Source organism: Oryx dammah, unplaced genomic scaffold (genome assembly GCF_014754425.2).
Source record: "Oryx dammah isolate SB20612 unplaced genomic scaffold, SCBI_Odam_1.1 HiC_scaffold_11, whole genome shotgun sequence".
NCBI lineage: Eukaryota > Metazoa > Chordata > Mammalia > Artiodactyla > Bovidae > Oryx > Oryx dammah.
In genome coordinates this window covers 33,821,590-33,833,749 of record NW_024070195.1, presented here as the reverse complement: position 1 = coordinate 33,833,749, position 12,160 = coordinate 33,821,590, and positions in this window count along the sequence as shown.

Below are 12,160 nucleotides of genomic sequence, written 5' to 3'. Positions count from 1 at the left end.
TGCTTCTGTTTTATGTTTTGGTTTTTTGGCCTTGAGGCATGTGGGATCTTAGCTTCCCAACCAAGGATCAAGCCTATACCCCCTGTATTGGAAGACGAAGTCTTAACCACTGGACCACTAGGGCAGTCCCTCTTGGTGATTCTTGATTCAGTACCACATAGGCAAATTTTCCAATAAGCGTGATAGTCTGTTTGCAAAGATGGCCACTACACTTCCTCCTGTCCCATGTGACCTTTAGCAATGATTTTGCTGCTTCTCCCAGAGAAAGATGGAAACCTATTTCTCAGGCTCTTGAATCTGGACTGGTCTTAGGACTTGTTTTGACTAATAGAATATGGTGGAAGTGAATGAGCCCTGGCAAGACTAACAAGAACTGCTCAGCAGAGTCCAGCCATATTACCAGATAACAGTGGATGAGCAGTTAAATGGTGGGTGTTTTAAGCCACTCTGTTTTGGGATGTTGTTACTATAGCAATGCTGCTCTTCAGTCGCTCAGTCGTGTCCAACTCTTTGTGACCCCATAGACTGCAGCACGCCAGGCTTCCCTGTCCTTCACCATCTCCCAGAGCTTGCTCAAACTCATGTCCACTGAGTCTGTGATGCCATCCAACCACCTTGTCTTTTGTCGTCCCCTTCTCCTCCTGCCTTCAACCTTTCCCTGCATCAGGGTCTTTTCCAAAGAGTCAACTCTTCACAAACAGGTGGCCAAATTGATAAAACCAGCTTCCCATTCCCTTGATTTCTTCCTCTCCACCAATGAGAAGGATGTTCCCACCCAAATCTTGTTACTACCAGTTGTTTCACACAGTCCATAATTTTAAGTATTACACTTTCCTATAACCAGATCCTCTCTTTTCAGCCCATAGTACCTGGACTCAAACAGGTACTTTTGATACTTAGGTTGTGTTTACTTTTTTTGCCATTATAAATGCATTCAACAGGGACTTGCTTGGTGGTCCAGTGGTTACGAATCCACCTGCCAGTGCAGGGAACATGGGTTCAGTCCCTGGTCTAGGAAGATTCCGCAACGAAGCCCATGAGCCACAGCTACTAAAGTCTTTGTGCTCTAGAGCCTGTGCTCTGCCATGAGAAGCTCGAGCGCCAAAATGAAGAGTAGCCCCCACTCGCTGCAGCTAGAGAAAGCCCACTCACAGCAACAAAGACCCAGTGCAGCCCCAAATACATAAACTAATATTTTAAAAATACATGCAGTCAACAAATATTGAATCTGGATCTACAGGGATCACTCATAAGGGCTACATTACAACCTTAGTGGGCCCTAGACACTTCGCCTGTATGGGCCTCTTCCCCCATGAAAGAATATTAAACGTTATATTTTATGATTGCCTTGGTATCAAGATAAATTTAATCCAGGCTTCATTATTATATTTTTATATATTCATTATTATATTTTCATTTTTATTATATTCACTTTTTTCATTATTATATTTTCATTTTTATTATATTCACTTTTTTCTTCTGATTTTACAAAAGAAAAATTAAAATATTTTGTGGGCCCCTAAAAGTATTGCAGGCCTTTGGCACTGTGCCTCCTGTGGATAAGCTGGCCCTGTCTCTCATCCATTGATCTCACCTTCTTTTCAGCAGCCCCTACCCCCATCACATCCACCCTTCCCTCCTTACCCAGCTTTGATGCCATGATCTATCATGATAATCAGCGCCTTGTCTATACCAACTCCCTGGCCCCTCTCTCCCATCATATTCATCTGGTAAAACCCCACCATGGTACGTTCTACAGCCAACACCCAAGCAGCTGAATGTGCCTGAAAATAACACATATCTAGGCTGTCTGGTGTCACTTAATTTCATATCCTCAAGCACTCTTTGTGTTGAACACTCGTGCTTCTGCTTTTCCCCAGTGCTGTGCACTCTCAGCCTCCTCGACGGTTATTTTTACTTTCTCCTTTCTCCTCCAACTGCCAACCCTTTGGTTCCTCCTCCCCCTGCTGGTGGTCTCGCTTCCAACTTCACGAAGAAAATAGAAGCAGCCTGAAGAGAATTTCCACATGCTTCCTCCGCCTACCTGCATCTGTCTCCATATCCTCGCACCTGTTACCACTGATGCGATGCCAGTTCTCTTACACAGGTGAACCCCTCCCCCCACCTGGGCACTAGTTCCCCATCCCTTCTTACCTGTGTCCCTCAGGGGCCACAGCAGTTCTCCTCATCCACTCTGCATCATCAGTCTGCTCTCTGTGAGCTCATTTTCATCATCCTGTCTCCCATCTTAAAATAAATGTTGTTGTTCAGTGACCAAGTCAAGTCCTACTCTTTTCTACCCCATGGACTGCAGCACTCCGGGTTTCCCCGTTCCTCACCATCTTCTGAAGTTTGGCCAAGTTCACGTCCATTGAATCAGTGATGCCATTCAGCCATCTCATCCTCTGTTGCCCTCTTCTTCTGTTTTCTATCTCTCCCAGCATCAGGGTCTTTTTCAAAGAGTCAGCACCCTCCCTCCAATTCCATATTCTCTTCCAGCTATGTTTTTTGGCTCCTCTTTACTGAAAATTCTTCAAAAACATTTGTCAACACCTGTCTTCACCTCATTTCCCCCCATGATCTCTTGGACCCACGCTCACCCCACCACTCCACCAGAATTCCCCTTGTCAAGGTCACTGATTCTATCGCCATTGCCAAACCCAGTGGTTGCTTCTCAGACCTCATCTTGGTGGCTCTGTGAGCTGCCTTGGACATAGTGGCTCCCCAGGTCTCTAGGGTCGATCTCACAAGCTTTCCTACCTACCGCAACGGCTGCCCCTCCTCAGTCCCCTTTGCTTCATCTTTCTAATTTCTTCCACAGCCCCAGGGCTCCATCCTCAGACCTCTTCTCTTTTCCAGCTGCACCCACTCCTTTCATGATCTCATCCAGCCTAATGACTTTAAATACTAGCTGTAAGCTAATCATTCCCAAGTTTATATTTCCAACTTAAGATGTATCCTTAAAATCCAGACTCATGTATCCAACTGCCTACTCGATTGGCATCTCCAGCTGGGATTCTCCAATAGGCGACTCAGAGTTAGCATGTCCAAAGACGGAATCCTAATTTCAGTCCCAGATGGCTTCCTATGTCAGTCTCACCTCTATCAGTGAATGGCCAAGTGTTTTAGGCTAAAATCCTTGGCATCATACTTAACTCTCCTCTTTCTCTCACATCCCATGTCCTGTAAATCCTGTTGACTCTGCCTTCAACTGAGAATTTGTTCACTTTCCACAATCTGACCTCTAACACTTGGGTCAAGCACCACTATTTACTGCCTGGATGACCGCAACAGCTTCCTAATGGGTCTTCTATTATCGTGTACCAGCCATGGTGATCCTGATAAAGTGAAAGCTGGCTAAATGCCGTGTGGTTTCTAGATTGAATCTTGAAATAGAAAAACAAATCATTAGTGGAAAAACTGGTGAAGTCTGGATAAAGTCTGGAGTTTAGTTTGCACAAAGTACCAGTACTGGCTTCATAATTTTTAAACGATAATTTTATTTATTTATTTTGGGTCTTCATTGCTGCACAGGCTTTTCTCTTGTTGCAGCCAGTGGGGGCTATTCTCTAGCTGTGGTGAGCAGGCTTCTCATTGTTGTGGCTTCTTTTGTTTCAGAGCACAAGCTGTAGAGGTTGCAGGCTTCAGCAGCTGGGGCATGTGGGCTCAGTAGTTGTGGCTCCCGGGCTCTAGAGCACTGGCTCAATAGCTGTAGTGCACAGGCTTAGTTGCCCTGCAGCCTGTGGGATCTTCCTGGACCAGGGATCAAACCCGTGTCTCCTGCACTGCCAGGGGGATTCTTTACCACTGAGCCACTGGGGAAGCCCTGACTTCATAGTTTTGACAAATGTACCACAGTAATGTATCATGGCATCCGGTCCCATCACTTCATGGGAAATAGATGGGGAAACAGTGGAAACAGTGTCAGACTTTATTTTGGGGGGCTCCAAAATCACTGCAGATGGTGACTGCAGCCATGAAATTAAAAGACGCTTACTCCTTGGAAGAAAAGTTATGACCAACCTAGATAGCATATTCAAAAGCAGAGACATTACTTTGCCAACTAAGGTCCATCTAGTCAAGGCTGTGGTTTTTCTTGTGGTCATGTATGGATGTGAGAGTTGGACTGTGAAGAAGGCTGAGTGCCGAAGAATTGATGCTTTTGAACTGTGGTGTTGGAGAAGACTCTTGAGAGTCCCTTGAACTGCAAGGAGATCCAACCAATCCATTCTGAAGGAGATCAACCCTGGGATTTCTTTGGAAGGAATGATGCTAAAGCTGAAACTCCAGTACTTTGGCCACCTCATGCGAAGAGTTGACTCATTGGAAAAGACTCTGATGCTGGGAGGGATTGGGGGCAGGAGGAGAAGGGGATGACAGAAGATGAGATGGCTGGATGGCATCACGGACTCAATGGACGTGAGTCTGAGTGAACTCCGGGGGTGGTGATGGACAGGGAGGCCTGGCATGCTGCGATTCATGGGGTCAAAAAGAGTCGGACACAACTGAGCGACTGAACTGAACTGAATGTATAATGTTAATACTAGGATAAACTGGGTGATTGCTATATGGGAACTCACTTTACAATTGTCCTGTAAATTGCAACTTACTCAAAATAAAAAGTTTGGGTTTTTTTGGTCATGTCCTGAAGCACGTGGGATCTTAGTTCCCCAACCAGATATTGAACCCACATCCCCTGCATTGGAAGTGTGGAGTCTTAACCTCTGGACTGCCAGGGAAGTCCTTAAAAAGTTTATTTAAAAGGTAGAAGTCAGATTGTCACATCTCTGCTCAAACCCTTCCAGTGGATCTCGTCTGACCTTGTCCCCTACATTCCCCATCCTTGCTCTGCTCCAGCTAAATTGGCCTCTGTGTTGATCTTTGAACACATCAAGCATGTTCTCTGCCTCAGGACCTTTGCACTAGCTGTTCCTTCTGCCTGGAATGCTCTTACTCAGATATTTTCATAGTTCACTCCCTCATTTCATTCAGTCCTCTGTTCAAATTTCATTTTAGTAAAGAGGCCCTCCCCAGTTACACTATAGAATAACCCCATTGCTACCTGAGGCATATTTCCATTCCCCTACTTAATTTTTCTCCATAATTCTTATCCCCACCTGGCCTGTGTATCTATTAGCATATTTATATATTGGCTGGCTCCTTCCATTAGATTATAAACACTGTGAGGGCAAGGACTTTTTCTTTTTTCTTTTTTGGCTGCACCTTGTGACATACAGAATCTTAGTTCCCCAACCAGGGACTGAGCTCCCATTGGACCACCAGGGAAGTCCATCACAGCCCTGCTCTTATCCTTGTGAAAACTGACTGGTATGGGCTATCTGGTGCTAATCAACTCTTGGCTTTGATTTCTGTTTCACAATAAAACTTAGTGGCTACTCTTTGGAAGACTTTGGGAAGTTAGGCTAAAAATGTGATGACTTTGGGGTTCTCCTAAGCCTGCCTGATTAGTGAATGGCCTGTTTTAGAAGGGTGCCAGTAGACATCTAAGGTTCATTTCTGGCTTTGACCCCAGACCCTACCAGTAACTACTGCTTTAGAACACCCCAGCCTTCCAACCTTCTGGATTCCCTACTTTTCTGAGCATTTCCTTTCTGAGTACCAGCCAGTCAACCTCTCCTCCAGGGCCCCCAACCATGTGGATTCATCTTTCTTGGCCTTCCCACCTATCACCTTAGGGGCAGGTCCCCAAGTCCCCTTCCTCTCTCCCTAACCTCCTTTCAAACCAAAAATTTTGTATATTACCAACACCAAATGAGGATGCAGAGACAAGAGAATGGGGAAAAAGAGGAGAGCCTCATTTATTTGCACATTCATGGACCCACCCACAGATATTTCTCTTTCTCCCTGTCAGAGCCTAGCATGTGGTCAGGAGCTGGGAAAGGACTCCACACACTCAGTAAGCATCAGTCAAATGTGTGCATGAATTAATACGAATGAAAACAGATACTGGGCCTTGACCTCAAGTAGCTGACAGTCTAGTAGGGCAGGCACACCCACTCACCACCCACACGCTCCATGTAAACAGGGGTCCAGGTGCACCTGTAGGGTTAAAACCTCATGGAGACCCAGGGGCATGCAGGCCTGACCCTTGTCCTCACCAGGTAAGGGACAATCATCTGCCTGCTTGTTCCTTCCTGCTACTGCTTCCCCAAGCCAGTTCTGGCCAGTCCACCGAGTGGGGGCTGTAGGTGGAAGCTGAGTTGTGCAGGCAGGGAGTCAGGCGTGTTTGTGTTGTCCCACCCTTCGCTGGGGCTTTCTGCCAGCCCAGGGCCCTGCACAAATGCCCTCCCCCTCTGGTTGCTTCCTGTCCTCCACCCCTACCTCTCCCTCAGAGCAGGAGTGGAGGCAGCTGCTCAAGGCCTGAAAACTAAACCAGCTATTGTGCCCCTCCTTTTGGCTTTGTTTGACTGTGGGGGAGGCGGGGTAGGGCTTATTATGTGCCTCAGGGGATGGAGTGCCAAGACTCAGGCCCCAGATGCCATGCTTGGGGTATCTGGGATACCTGCTCAGGGAAAGGGAGGAAGCTGGACTAGGGTTGATGCTAACTGTGGGCCTCGGGGTTAGTTGAGAAGTGGCAGAGGGGGATGCTTTGCCTGCTGATGAGCTAAGTGCAGTCACACAGCTCATGGCCACATGTCAAGAGAGGGGATGCCTCTATTTGGAGCCATGAGAGTGTGCAGTTCCTGTGCACAAGTCCGGAAGGACAAGAGGCTCACCCACATCCAGAACTATGAGTGCAAAGCTCAGGGGTACCAAGTGTTCACACAGCACCCAGTGCCCATGAGGGGGTGGGGGAGGCGATAGCCCAGGCAGGTCCTGCTCTAGACCCTCCAGCAGCTGCTAAAGGAGCCATCCCCAGAGTTTTCCTTGAAGCCTCTGGGAGCTGGGCCCCTCTTCTCACATTTCATGTACAAGCCCCAATCACCTGATCTGTAGGACAGCATGCATGTTCGAGGCCGAGTGTCAATGCACAGCTGGGATGGATGGAAGCCCTTGTGATTTGGCAAAGAGACAGGGGGTGGCAGAACTACCCAGCTGATAATGGGTCAGAGTGAAGCAGGGCCTAATGAATGGGCCCCAGTGTGGTCCAGAAAGGGAGATAAGCTGTTGCTTCTGCACCTTTTTGAGCTTCCCCAGGACTCAAAACTGAAGTCTGAGAAGGGAAGCATTTGCCGAAGTCTGAAGGTGGGAGATAAGCCCTGCCCTTAAGGAGTCCCAGCCTTAGAGCTGACTGTGGTGGGACTCCACCAGAAGTCAAAACACAAAACTCAGTATCATATAAAAATGTATGGGTTGTGTATTTAAAAATAACTTTTTACTGGAAATGTTTTTATTGTGGTAAAATATATATGACATTTTCCATTTTAGCCAACTTTTTTTTAAAGATTAGTGATTGGTTGCTGGTAGAAGTGGGAATGGGGGAGATGAATAAACAGAGCACAGAAATTTATTTAAAAATATGTATAAATTTATTTGGCTGTGCCAGATCTTAGTTGCAACACACAGGACCTTTAGTTGTGCATATGAGCTCTTAGTTATGGCATGTGGGATCTAGTTCCCTGACCAGGCATTGAACCCGGGCCCCTTGCATTGGGAGCTCAGAGTCTTAGCCACTGGACCACCAGGGAGGTCCCTTTAGCTAATTTTAAGTGTACAGTTCAGTGGCATTAATACTGACTGCCAACATTCACCTTGTTGTACAATCACCACTATCCAGCTCCAGAATTTGTCATCTTCCCAAACTGAAACTCTATACCCATTAAACACTAACTCCCCCATTCCCCAGCACCTGGCAACCATCTTTCTATTTTCTGTCTCTAAGAACCTGAATACTCTAGGCCTCTCATAAGAGTGGAATCATGGAGTATTCATCCTTTTGTGACTGGTTGATTGTACATATTGCAGTGTCTTGAAGGTGCATCCGTGTTGTAGCATGTGTCAGAATTTCCTTTTAATGGCTAAAAAGTATTCCTTTGTATGTATATGCCACATTTTGTTAATCCATTTGTCCTTTACAATTGGGTTGCTTCCACCTTTTGGCTGTTGTCATAATCCTATCTTTAACAGTTAAGAGGCTTTAAGAATATTAAAGAATGCAAGATCCTATCCAGTTTCAAGGTCTTTAAAATTACATTTCTTAGCCTTACACCAAATTCAACATCCAGAGATAGGAAAAAAGACATTTAAATGTAATAAAAGCTTATCCACCAGGGTGGCAGCTGTGGTATTCTATTAATAGATAGAAGAATTATGAAATGTGTATAACTTAAATCTAGGGAAGCAGACTAAGTTATCACCTCTTGAGGTTTTGAAAGCATTGTCAGAAAAAACACGTAAATGGAGTTCAGCATGTCTAATCAGGTCACAAACAAGAAGACAGCCTCCTAAACTATTAGTAGATAAAGTCAGCTGCAACTCAAATGACTGAATATGGTTTAAGGTCCTGCAAGCTAACATAATAGGGACTTCCCATGATGGTGGCTCAGTGGCTAAGACCCCATGCTTCCAATGTAGGGGATCTGGGTTTGAACCTTGGTGAGGGGACCAGATCCCACATACCCCAACTAAGAGTTTGCATGCCACAGCGAAGATGGAAGATCTTGCATGCCGCCAACTAAGACTCGGTGCAGCCAAATAAATAAACATTTTAAAAAAGCCACACACACTTGTACATTGGCACATCCACAAGGAGAGGAGTGATAATGTCAACCAGCTCCTTCATAGTAGAAATAAGTTTATCTTGCATATGCTAAAAGTTAAAAACTCTGGAGGACTGTGACTTCCTTTCTTTTCAAAGATATATTTATGTTTACTGCCACTTTCCCTGCTTACAAAATATAAACTTAAATAGTTTTTCAGATTTATTTACACTAAATTTGTTTACCTGACAGTTCATGGACTTTCCTCTCCCTATGGATCCCAAGACAATTTTGGGAAAGGTAGAGAGACGATCTTTCTTTTCTCTTTCTTCCGTCAGGCAGATTCCTTTCAGAAAATAGTAAAAGTCATTTCAAAATAATCTGTTGTGGTCTTATATCACAACAAATGTCACATTTTGAAAGTACTGTATGGGTAATTTTAAAATTATTTTTAAAGAAATATTTATTTATTTGGCTGTGCTGGGTCTTTGTTGCGGCCTGTGGGATCTTCCGTCTTTCCTGTGGCGTGCAAACTCTTAGTTGTGGCATGTGGGATTTAGGTCCTTGATCAGGGATCAAACCCAGGCCCCCTTGCATTGGGAGGAAGGAGCCTTAGCCACTGAACCACAAGGAAGTCCCTGTATGGGCAATTTAAAGGGAAACATGCAGAAATGTGTCTTCCCAGGTGGCTTAGTGGTAAAGAATCTACCTGCAATGCAGGAGACGCAGATTCGAACTCTGGGTCAGGAAGATCCCCTGGAGAAGGAAAGGGCAACCCACTCCAGTATTCTTGCCTGGAAAATCCCATGGACAGAGGAGCCCGGAAAGCTATGGCCCATAGGGTCTCACAGAGTCAGACATGACTGAGCGACTGAGGATACACGCATGCAGGAATGTACAGTGATGTATGGCAAAAACCACCACAATATTGTAAAGTAATTAGCCTCCAATTAAAAAAATAATAAAAAAGCAATGTACAATGATTGGGAACCCTTATTTGAAAAGCTGTGCAAGAACCAATATAATTGATTCATTTAGTATAAGTTTATTAAATTAATTACAATACAAAGTTGCATGGGATTGAAAAACATAGACAGGATGAGAAATAAAGATGGCTGACCTCTCCTTCCAGGGGCCTGGGAATCTCTGCTGAAGTTTTATTTGTTGTGTTATTCGAGGAGTGAGTACTTGAGGCCAGTTCCATCAAGGGACAAACCCGACTCCCAGCCCTCGAGCCCTGGGAAAGAGGACACCTCTCCACTCTGAAATGTTGATGAGCTGTGGAGGGGAGAAGGGCAGGGGAGCAGATGGAATTCCTGGACAATTGTTCCGGCTGTCACCAGAGAAGACAGGCAGGAGGCAGCATGGATAATTTACAGAGGAACAGATGCCTAGGCTCCTCTAGCACCATCTGGCCAAAAGAGGCCTGGGCTTGGGCTGGATATTATCTTCAGATCTGAGTAAACGCCTCAGCCTCCAGCCCATCCTATTTCCTCGACCTAAACTGGAGCTTTCCCAGGAGAGCTCTACTCCCTGAGGACCTTGCTCCAAAGTTCTACCTGGCTCTCATCCTGCTCCCTCACTTCCTTCCTGAGTCTGGATTCTGTCTTCACTCCCATACCTGATGTGGCCAAGTCTGGCCTTGGGGACCTATACCTTCTATTTATGCATTTCTCTATTTTACAGTATTTTCAACCTCTTCTCCCCATCACTACATTCCAAAATTCCTCCATCACTTCTTTCCATGCTATTTATGCATTCCACAAACATTTATTGTGAGGAGTTTCCTGGTAGTCCAGTGGTTAGGGCTCTATGGTTCCAATGTAGGGGGCACAGGTTCGATTCCTGGTCAGGGAACTAAAATGCTGCATGCCATGCAGTGTAGCCAAATAAAGTAAATAAAAGACATTTATTGAGTATCTACTATGCCAGGCATTGTTTTAGATCCTGGGGATACAGTAATGAATGAGATAAAGTCCCAGAGCTCTGGAGTTTTCAGTATAGTGGGAGATGATCAACAAACAAAGAAAAATATGTCATAATAGTAAGCAGGGTAAGGGAGCAGTAGTAGTAGTGGTGTGGTGTAGTAGTGTGGTGTAGTGTTCAGTTCAGTCGCTCAGTCATGTCCGACTCTTTGCAACCCCATGAATCGGAGTAGTGTTAGTCACTCAATCATGTCTGACTCTTTGCAACCCCATGGACTGTAGCCCGCCAGGCTCCTCTGTCCACAGGATTCTCCAAGGCAAGAATACTGGAGTGTGTTGCCATGCTCTTCTCCAGGGGATCTTCCCAACCCAAAGATTGAACCCCAGTCTCTTGCATTGCAGGCAGATTCTTTACCATCTGAGCTATAGGGAAGCCCCAAGGGGGAGTGATTGGGGATGTTGTCTTAGACAGAGTGGCCAGGGAAGGCTTCTCTGAGGTGGTAAATTTGAGCAGAGACACAAATGGGTGGGACTGTCTGGAAGTAGCCCATCACAGGCACAGGGAACAGTAAACCTAGAAGTCCTGAGGCAGATATATGCTTAGCTCATGGGATGTTATGCTATTTATTTGTTACATATTTATTGTGAGCCACACACCTGCTAGGGTATGAAGATATTATCAGATTCAGGCTTTGCCCTGAAGGAGCAGCAAGTTTAGCAAGGGACACAAAGTGCAAATAAATAATTACAGCTGCTGTTACTGCTCCTGCTAAGTTGCTTCAGTCGTGTCCAACTCTGTGCGACCCCATAGACGGCAGCCCACCAGGCTCCCCCATCCCTGGGATTCTCTAGGCAAGAATACTGGAGTGGGTTGCCATTTCCTTCTCCAATGCATGAAAGTGAAAAGTCAAAGTGAAGTCGCTCAGTCGTGTCCGACTCTTCGCGACCCCATGGACTGCAGCCTACCAGGCTCCTCCGTCCATGGGATTTTCCAGGCAAGAGTACTGGAGCGGGGTGCAATTGCCTTCTCCAAAATAATTACAGCATAGGGTAGCTACAATGAAGTGTAAGTGGCTAGAGATAACCAGCAAAAGAGCACCAAATCCAATCTAGGAAATTGGGGAAGGCTTCCTGGAGGATGTGATAATCTGATTTGAGGGCTGAAGGAGGAGCAAGAATTCACAATGCAAGGGGAGGAGAGGACTTGCAATGGCGAACAGGAAGTCCCCGGCAGAGGTGGAAGATGAGGCTGGTGAAGGGGCGAAGAAGCTAGGTCTTACCGATTTCCACGTGACAAACTGAGAAGCTGCCTTTTATCCTTTGAGTGATGGGGAACCATTGCTACAACTATCACTACATTTTTGTGCTGTTTTCCTCCCATTCTTTTTTGTTTTTCTTTTTGCATACCAGACTCTTTCCTCACCCTTCTCGCTATCTCCATAGTCCTGACAAGACACCACCTTCCTTCTTCTGCAGCCAGCCCACAAAATCCTGCTTTTACAGGATCCGCGGCTTTCCTCCGGGTCCCGCACCGTTGTGCCCCAGTCGGAGGCCACACCCACATGGCCACGCCCC